The sequence below is a fragment of the Triticum dicoccoides genome, chromosome 2A (assembly GCF_002162155.2).
Source record: "Triticum dicoccoides isolate Atlit2015 ecotype Zavitan chromosome 2A, WEW_v2.0, whole genome shotgun sequence".
Lineage (NCBI taxonomy): Eukaryota > Viridiplantae > Streptophyta > Magnoliopsida > Poales > Poaceae > Triticum > Triticum dicoccoides.
This window is the reverse complement of record NC_041382.1, coordinates 739948123-739957420: the sequence shown is the minus strand read 5'-3', so window position 1 is coordinate 739957420 and position 9298 is coordinate 739948123.

Below are 9298 nucleotides of genomic sequence, written 5' to 3'. Positions count from 1 at the left end.
CCCCCGGCTAAACGCGGGTGGAAAAACACATCGACGGCCAGGATAAACTAAAAACGGTTCATAACGAGGGGCACGATCGTCTTTGTTGCCCCCGTGTATAGCCGTCGAAGAGCCCTGGGAGGCCCGTACGGGCCCGGTTAGATCGTATGCCCGGCCGTATACGTTGTAGGAATTTATGGCTTGCAACATTTTATATATACATTGTCCGGAATTAAACTTCATGTGGAAGTATCATGGAAATAACAAAGGAATTAATGATGTGGAATTGACTTAAGGAAATATACTTAAGGAAGCCGGTACAGCTATACTGAAACACAGTGTACATGAATATGCTGGAATTATACCCGGGAACAGTATAGAGTGGAAAGCTAGATTGTTTATATGTTGGCTATATGAATTGATTAAAGCCTGTGAATTTGGATTTAGATTCAAATTCGACACGTGACTCACACACGTGTGCTCGTGGGACTAATTGCAGATTGAGACTCCTAGATGGTTACTAATGATTGTGGTTGGTTTGGTTAACCTCGAGTTTCTGGAACAATTATCTGCGGAATTATGGTTTAAATAAAACTGGAATTAGCACTATATAAAGATCCCTAACCCCTAGTCTCAAATTAATGATTGTCAGCGGCACCACGGAAAAAGATTGAGAAATAGGGGTTAGACCGTATTGTGCTAAATCTAACATTGGCATCGGAGCTGATGGTTCAACGCCGCCGGAATCCGCTGCAAACTTCTTGTCGCCGGCTTGTAGGTGCGATGATCGCGTATACCCGCGAGGAATCTACCGCTGCTAGCTGCATCGGCCGCCCGTCATATTCTCTGTGCACTCATCCCTGGCGGAACTTCCCACAGTTGGCCTCGCCGGACCTCCCGACGTGTCTTACTACCCTAATCCTAGTCCGCTACAACTCTGCTGGCGAATCACCGATCACGTTCGGTCCGGCCGCGGAACCTCGTAAGTTCCTACGCGGTCCACCGCGTCGCCGCGGCCGTCCTGCACCAACTCGCCGAGATCGATCTCGCCGAGGAACACGGCGTCCTGCTGCTTCGTCTGTCGCTGGAATCGCCAGCTGCTGCATCAAATCGACAACAACACCTCAGGAAGTTCCTCCCAACTAGCTCAGACGCTGTGCCGTTTTCTCGCCATTGACAGCGTTCGCGACCTGTTCGACTAAACGCCTACAGGAAACAGGACACTGCCATCGGTAGGAAGCAAAAGCAGTGATTACTATCCGATCGCACGGATCAATCGGGAAGCCAACATCCGACTCCATCCTTGCCCAATTCGTTTTTTGCGTGCATGGATGGAGGAAAACAAGCCAATCTATGGCTGCTACAATTTAACCGCCGTCTTTTATTTTTCTGAATCTCTACCACACGGGCTCTGCAGTCGCTGGTAATCTGCGTATAGCATGGAATTAAGGAATTGACATATGAAGCTGATTCAGAACTCTAGAAGGAAAAAGATCTGCTCGAACAATAGTTGGGATTACTACTAGTATTTCAGTTCAACCTGTTGGTTCACTCTGGCCAGGTAATGGAGGAACCATTAATCAGTCCGTATTGAGTACTGAATATGGAAATCAATCCTTGTCTTGCTGCACTCGGTATTCTTCTCTCTTGTCGCTTGAAGGAATTTTTCCACAGAACTAGCTGCGCTACATATCTGTAACACTTTTCCTTCGATGGCAATGGCTTCGTAAAGTGTATTATCTAAGTTATTTAGAACATGCAGTTTAGATGCTCTAATTACACGGTTTGGAAAGGGAATCATGTTTTTTTTTCAATTGAGAATATTGTTTATGTCATTAACCTGTATAAACCGGAAAAGCCAAAAGGGAAAGGAAAGCTATGGAATTTGACTACGGAAAATTGACTAGTTCACGTAGTTATATCAATATTTCATTCTTTAGATGCTGAGTATGAGAGTGCACAGATTACGTGGAACATTTTACGTAACCTGGACTTTTTTTTGGGACTTCTTTTATTGGACACCACTTGCCTTTAAAGGAAGTTGGAATTCACTCCAAGGAAATTTATTAAACTCTTCGTCATATGGATTGTTTATTTATTTATTTTGGCACTATGATTTTCAATTGCTATGGAATTGACATTATCACCAGAATATACTGGAACTCATTGGTATACTCCGGAATGTGTCGGAGTGTTTAATAATTCATCGGAATTCTCTGGCGTAATGATGACGAGACGACATGAAGCGTGTCTATATTGTAATTGACATCACTTATTTTGGAGGAGTATGGAAAATACTCCAGTGGAAAAGGAAATCAATATTTACTCAATGGTATATCCAATTTTATGGTTTGTACAAAATATTTGTTTGTCACTACTTTTCCATATGGATTTTGTCTATACATCATAATTTGATGGAATACTATAGCCTATTTATTGACACATGAACAAATTGCAAAGGAAGAATAAATGTTCATAATTAGTCACTAATGATAAATTATATAACTTTGGAATTGGAAATTATGTAATCAAACTCTGTTTATGGAGGAATATTACTATTGTTCGTATATTCACCTACAATGAGAAGGAATTTCATTTATACTTCTCTATTGGGATTTTTTGGTTATGTATACTATTTGGAAAAGGAAGAGTGGAATTTATTGCTCAACAGAAAGGTTAGTACATTATTGAATTTAACACAACGGTCTCATATTCTATCGATAATCGGTTGGAAGTTGGTTGTGAAGATAACTCCATAGGGAGGACCACTGATAATAGGAACACATGCTCGGAATTGTATCGTCGATGGAATTTACGACTTGGTCTTACTAAACAGAATTACACTTATTAATTCTGGAATTCTATACTTAAGTGGGAGGATTGTGATACTTCATCAACTTATATTTCCGGTACTTTTGGACACTCATATTTGAGGTCATCAAAGGATTTAATAGTTTGAAAACTAATTGGTGGGGGAAGTACACTTCAGGAATATTTATTGAAACTAAGGTAATGAGCATGGAATAATTCACCGTTGTCTATCATGCACTCCATGGCCGAATGGAGGAATACAACTCTTGATTATGTGAATAGCATCACATACTACTATTTTTGTCTACTGAGTCATTATCTATCACAGTTACTATTTATTTTTGTGAACTGGAAGGAAGTATTCTATTTATGTTTTGGTAGTATGGAGTTGGAATGATTGTTAACTACGTAGAACACCAAGTTTTAGTTTTTATTTATATATTCTATTGGATAAAAAAATTATCTGAAAAAAGGTAGATTGGTGGAAAGTAGGAATATGGTATTGTATGATGTTTACAAGTAGTCATATTGGACTTTTATGTGTACTAAACTCAAAGGAAGACACAAGTTAAACTCCCAACACTAACATGCTTAGGAAAAGCGGGAGGAATTATTCCGACATTAACATGTTTAAGGAAAGTGGGAGGAATTAAAATGAAACATCATATCCTAGCTATAACTGTCTGTCTTTTTTTTGGGGGGAAGTCACTCTACTATATTTAAGAGGAAACAGTACCTAAACTTGTTACTAATGTTAACTATGGGTGGAATCATTGCGGGAAGGAATAAACTCAATGAGGAGGAATAAAAGTTTGGGAACTTCTTATTTTACCAAATAACCGCAGTCCTGTAGGTTCTAAATGGATTTACTTACATAGAAGTTTAATGTAACATGCTTAGTGGAAATTAGAAGGCCAAGCTTGTTGTTTAATTCTTTACACAAAGGAAATGCTTATACTTTGGTGGAAACTCTGGAATTCAGAGGTGGGAATAAAGACATGGTTTGCTAATTGAATAGATCAATTCATATTTTTTGGAACAAGCTTCACATCAATGGTATGTCAGGTCATCTGGTTTTATCAATGATGGAACATATCATATACAAAGTGAAAGCTTGGTTCGGTTCGAACTTTCGTATGGAAGGTATGTTGAATCTTCCAATGTTTTGGGAGTGGAACTACATAGAGAATGTTTTAGTATATTTTTTCTGTGGAAAGCTGCAAATTTGTCAAGCACCTTTTGTTAAAGGGAATGATACTCTGCGAGGAATTATATTTGAACTCGTGAGGACAAAGGAGGAGTAATTGTCATACCAAAATTATTGTGGGACATTACTCGTGCGACCTGAACTTAGCCATGCCACTTTAATTGTTGCTATTTTGATTAGCACGTGAAGCAATTTGCTGGAACTATTAGCAAATGGAATATGAATCTTATAAAGATTGTTGGAATCGCATTAATTTTTTTTAACTTGTTGCGAAATGGCAAGAAAATCTGGATTATTCATTCTTTGACTATCTCAATGCGTGGATATATTGACACTATTTACTGGAAAGAGGATATCGGTGAAAGGTAATCTATTTTTATGTTATATGTTAATATTTACTTATGTAGGTATTTATGGTGTACAAAGGAAACATGATTTAGTACTCATTACTTATGAAATATGAATACTTCTGGCTAAGGAAATTTCTCCGTGAACTTAAGGTCGTGGAAATGTGCATCATGACTTGTTACTTTGTGATAATATGAGTGCAAAATTCACAAAGTTTATATGCATCATGAATACATTGAAGGACGGACTTATTCTCTAACCATGCTAATTGCGTGGGAATTCAATTTATTGAAATAAAATGTTTTCAGCCAAGTGGGAGATGTAGGAATTTAAGGCTTACAACATTTTATATATACATTGTCCGGAATTAAACTTCATGTGGAAGTATCATGGAAATAACAAAGGAATTAATGATGTGGAATTGACTTAAGGAAATATACTTAAGGAAGCCGGTACAGCTATACTGGAACACAATGTACATGAATATGCTGGAATTATACCCGGGAACAGTATAGAGTGGAAAGCCAGGTTGTTCATATGTTGGCTATATGAATTGATTAAAGCCTGTGAATTTGGATTTAGATTCAAATTCGACACGTGACTCACACACGTGTGCTCGTGGGACTAATTGCAGATTGAGACTCCTAGATGGTTACTAATGATCGTGGTTGGTTTGGTTAACCTGGAGTTTCTGGAACAATTATCTGCGGAATTGTGGTTTAAATAAAACTGGAATTAGCACTATATAAAGGTCCCTAACCCCTAGCCTCAAATTAATGATTGTGAGCGGCACCACGGAAAAGGATTGAGGAATAGGGGTTAGACCGTATTGTGCTAAATCTAACATACGTATGCCCGTCCGTATACGTATTTGTTTGTATACGGCGGCCTTTCGTGCACGCGTGAAGCCGCCCGCGCGTGGGGCAGCACGTGTCACGGGTAGTTGCCAAAACTATCGCATCATATAAATGTGGACGGCAACCACCTCCGGCCGCATCGCCCACCATTTCCCCCCGCCGCATCGTCTCCCTCTCTCCACTCTCCACTCCCCACTCCCTCTCCTCTCCAACCTCCTTGTCTCCCTCACCGCATCCTCTCCATCGCCATGGCGGACGCAGGAGGCGAGCGCCCCGATTGGGGCGTAGATCTGGTGGAGCAGGCGCGACAGGTCGCTGCGGGCACCTTTGTGAGGGGGCGTGCCGGCGTCCAGCGCGGTGCTCCCTCTGCTGGAGATGTGGAGAAGGCGGGGGCGGGCCGCAACGGCGCGGTCCAGCCAGATGCGCCCGCTCTGGCGAACTCCGGCGAGGCGCAGAAGGTGGAGGCGGGCTTTAGCAAGGCGCAAAAGGTGGGGGCGGGCTCTGGCGAGGCGCACGAGGTGGAGAAGGTGGAGGCCGGCTCCAGCGAGGAGGAAGCGGAGCAGAAGGTATCTGCGGCTAACTTTTAGTTGGTAGTTTTTAGATTGTAGGGTTTGTGGCCAGAACTTTGTTTAGTTAGATTTGTTGGAGGTAGGGTTTTCTCTGCATTAGGGTTTTTCTGTATTTGATTCATGCAAGAATGGTGGACCACATATGATTATTAGATTAGGTTAGAAGTAGCCAGATTGAGGGATGGAGTTTTTTCAGATGCTTATTAGATTAGTAGTGGAATTATTGCAATTCTTTAGGTGTTTGGAGTCAAATATATACTTCTGTATTGGTTTGGGTTGGTGCCTACTTTAGTTCTTTGGCTTGATGATTAATTAAATGGATGCTTAGTTCTAGGGATTATGGCTGTCATAGTTGCAATTCTTAGATGCTTGATTGATGCATGTTGTCATAGTTACAGTTATTTGATGCTTGATTGATGCCTGTCAGGCAGAGGCTATGAGATGAGTTGTGCATGGCCTTGTGTTTTTGGAAATTGTCTATGTGAGGTGATTAGATGGTGCATTAGTTTGGTTGTAAATATAGTGAAGGATGTGCTCATGTACTGGGTGTTGTCATGTTAATCAAAAAGAGCTTCTCAAGGGCTGGATTGTTTTGTGCTGGATTGGGGCTTCTGAAGGAGAGGGGAAGCATGGTCGAGGGGAAGGGGCAGTCTATACTTATTTACTTTGGGTTAGTAGTGGAATTTTGTCGTTGCTTCAGAGATATTGACAGCATTGAACATCCTCTGCAATGCCGTTGCTTCAGAGATAAAAGCATCTTGGGTTTTTTCAGATGCTTATTAGATTAGTAGTTGAATTTTTGCTTGTTAGAATTTAATTAGTATGAGGATGAATACCTTATTTAAGGGGGAATTTAAGGTCAGATAGATGTCATATGATTATTAGATCTGTAGTTCAATGCTGCTGACATTTATGATTATTTGATTTGATCTGTGGTTCAATGATACTGGATGGAAACATATTTGATTTGGAATGCATTAATTAAGATGTGCCAATGAATTGATTTAGATGATACAAGATTCATCTATAGTATAATTTGTTGTTGTTTAGCTAAGTAATGAAATTTTAGATGTTTGTTGGAGACGTATGCAATTATAGTTGAAGTTGTACCTAATTCACTACTGCATTATGTTAATATGTGTAGGAGCTTTGCTGCATTATCCCAAAAACAGTAATTTGTGCATATTAAAATTTGTAGTTGGCTTCTGTAGTTAGTATATACTATATGTAAAGTGTGAAGTAAACATTCCAAGGCAGGATCCTAGCAACAAAATATACTATATGTTTCCATTAAGTAGTGTGTGTGTGGGGGGGGGGGGAATTCCCTCAAAAGAAAAGTGTTGGGTTAATCCAGGGAATGTCAAGAATCCAGCTTGCATTTTCATTAGCATTTATGAAGGACATCATTTATCTGTTGATTGATTGCTTAGATTCTGTATTTATAAGGAAAGCATTTGGTCACTTGCAACATACCAATGTGGTTCACATTCTCAATTTTGTTTGTAATGACATTCTGTGAACTGCAATTCAATTCATTGCAATTGATGTGCATGTTTGACAATATAGCAGCAGCAGGAGGATCTTCTGGCAACAAGAGGAAGTGGGACAAGACTGGGTTCTACCCATATGAGTCTGATGAAGATGACCCGTACAAGGTAAGGCCTAGTTGAAATGTTATTTCTGCATTGAGTTAGTATTATGTGTTTATAGTTTTTGAATGCATAATGTATTAATGTCAGTCATTAATGTGTGCAGTATGAATCTGGAGATGATGTGGTCGAGGGGAACGTCGAGTCCTTTAAAGAGAAGGAGGTGTTGAAGATCAGGGTCCAAGGACCTGCTAAGTACTACAACTGGAGGAATGAAAAGTACCAGTGCCCCTACTGCAGCAAGCCCATGCCCAGGTCTGGGTTATTGGAGCATCTGATGGAACATTGCCGGGCTACATCGATCTCCAGTCATGACTACAAGATCACTGGTCAGCATTCTGCCCTCCTGAAGGTCCCGAGAAACCCTGTCCTCTAGTCGTACATCATGCTGATCATCGGAAGCTGGAAGCCGTACTCATCATCAGTATATTTGATGATGTTTTACTTTTGGAAAGCTACATCTGGGTCTGAACTGCTTGAAAACTTGCTATATTAATGTAATGTAATGTAATGTATTGTGTGTTTGAACTGGATCTGTTGTGAACTGCCTGCTACCTATGGTGGTAACCTAGAATGCTATCTATATATGTGTGGCCTTAACTTTATTGGTGGTGAATGCTTCCTTCATGTTTAGTTGTTGTTTCGATGGTGCAATGATCACAAATGGCGCTTCAGTGTTGCTTGCGACATGCTGCAACACTTTTCTATGCTGTGGGCAAGTGCAACATGCTGTGCCCATGTGCCAATTATACCAAATATTGAATGTGGCAATGTTCCAAAATGGCTGTCATGAATTATAGTACATGGGGTTTAGTAAAGTTACTGATAATTGTTCATCCTCACACATTCCATCAACGCATAATTTGAATAAGAAAAAAGATCAAAGGTTCCATCATTTGAACCTATGTTGCAATTAGAGAGCAAATATTCCATCATCAAATTGTGAAGGAATTAAATGTAAATTTAGAAGAGTAATGTAATACTAGTTAAAAATAAAGTGTGCAAAAAAGGAATTTGAAATAAGATCTACTTTATTTTGTAATAAAGTTATATTACCCTACTTATTAGAATTTTGAAAATGTCACTTATTTATAAGAAAAGAAAATATAAATATTCAAAAAGATGTGTTTGATAAAAATACCTTTAGAATTTTTGGTATATTATTATTTGAGGGGTCATGTAATTTTTATGTTATTTTTGGAGTGCTCAGGTAATTTTTATGTAAAGTGAAGGAAAAGGAAAAAAATAAACAAAAGGAAAAGCATGGGCCATCCTAGCCATCTTGGAAACCTAGCTTTATAAATAAAAAATTCAAAAAAATAAGAGGGCATTAAAAAAGTATACAAATATAAGAGGGCATTATAAATTCAAATAAATTCAAAAATATAGAAAGAATATTTTACAATGCCCCCCTGAGGTATAGACTAATGTTTTGACCAGTCAGTCTAGAGGGTATTATAAACTAATAAAAAATTCAAAAAATTATAAAACCTCAGAAACCCACATTTGTTTTTGCAATAGATCATGTGTGCCAAAGTTGAGGTCATTTAGAGGTGGTCGAAAAAATGACCGCATTCCGGAGGGGCCATTTGGTACTTAAGCCAGTTTTTTTAAAAAATGTGATTTTTCCCACCACCTCCAAATCACACAAACTTTCTTGAACATGGTGACCCACATGTGCCAATCATGTCTATGAAAGAAAATTTGGAAAAATAATATTTTACAATGCCCCCTAAGGTATAGACCGATGTTTTGACTAGTCAGTCTAGAGGGCATTATAAATTAATAAAAAATTCAAGAAATATAAAACCTTGGAAACCCACCTTTGTTTGTGCAATAGATCATGTGTGCCAAACTTGAGGTCATTTGGAGGTGGTC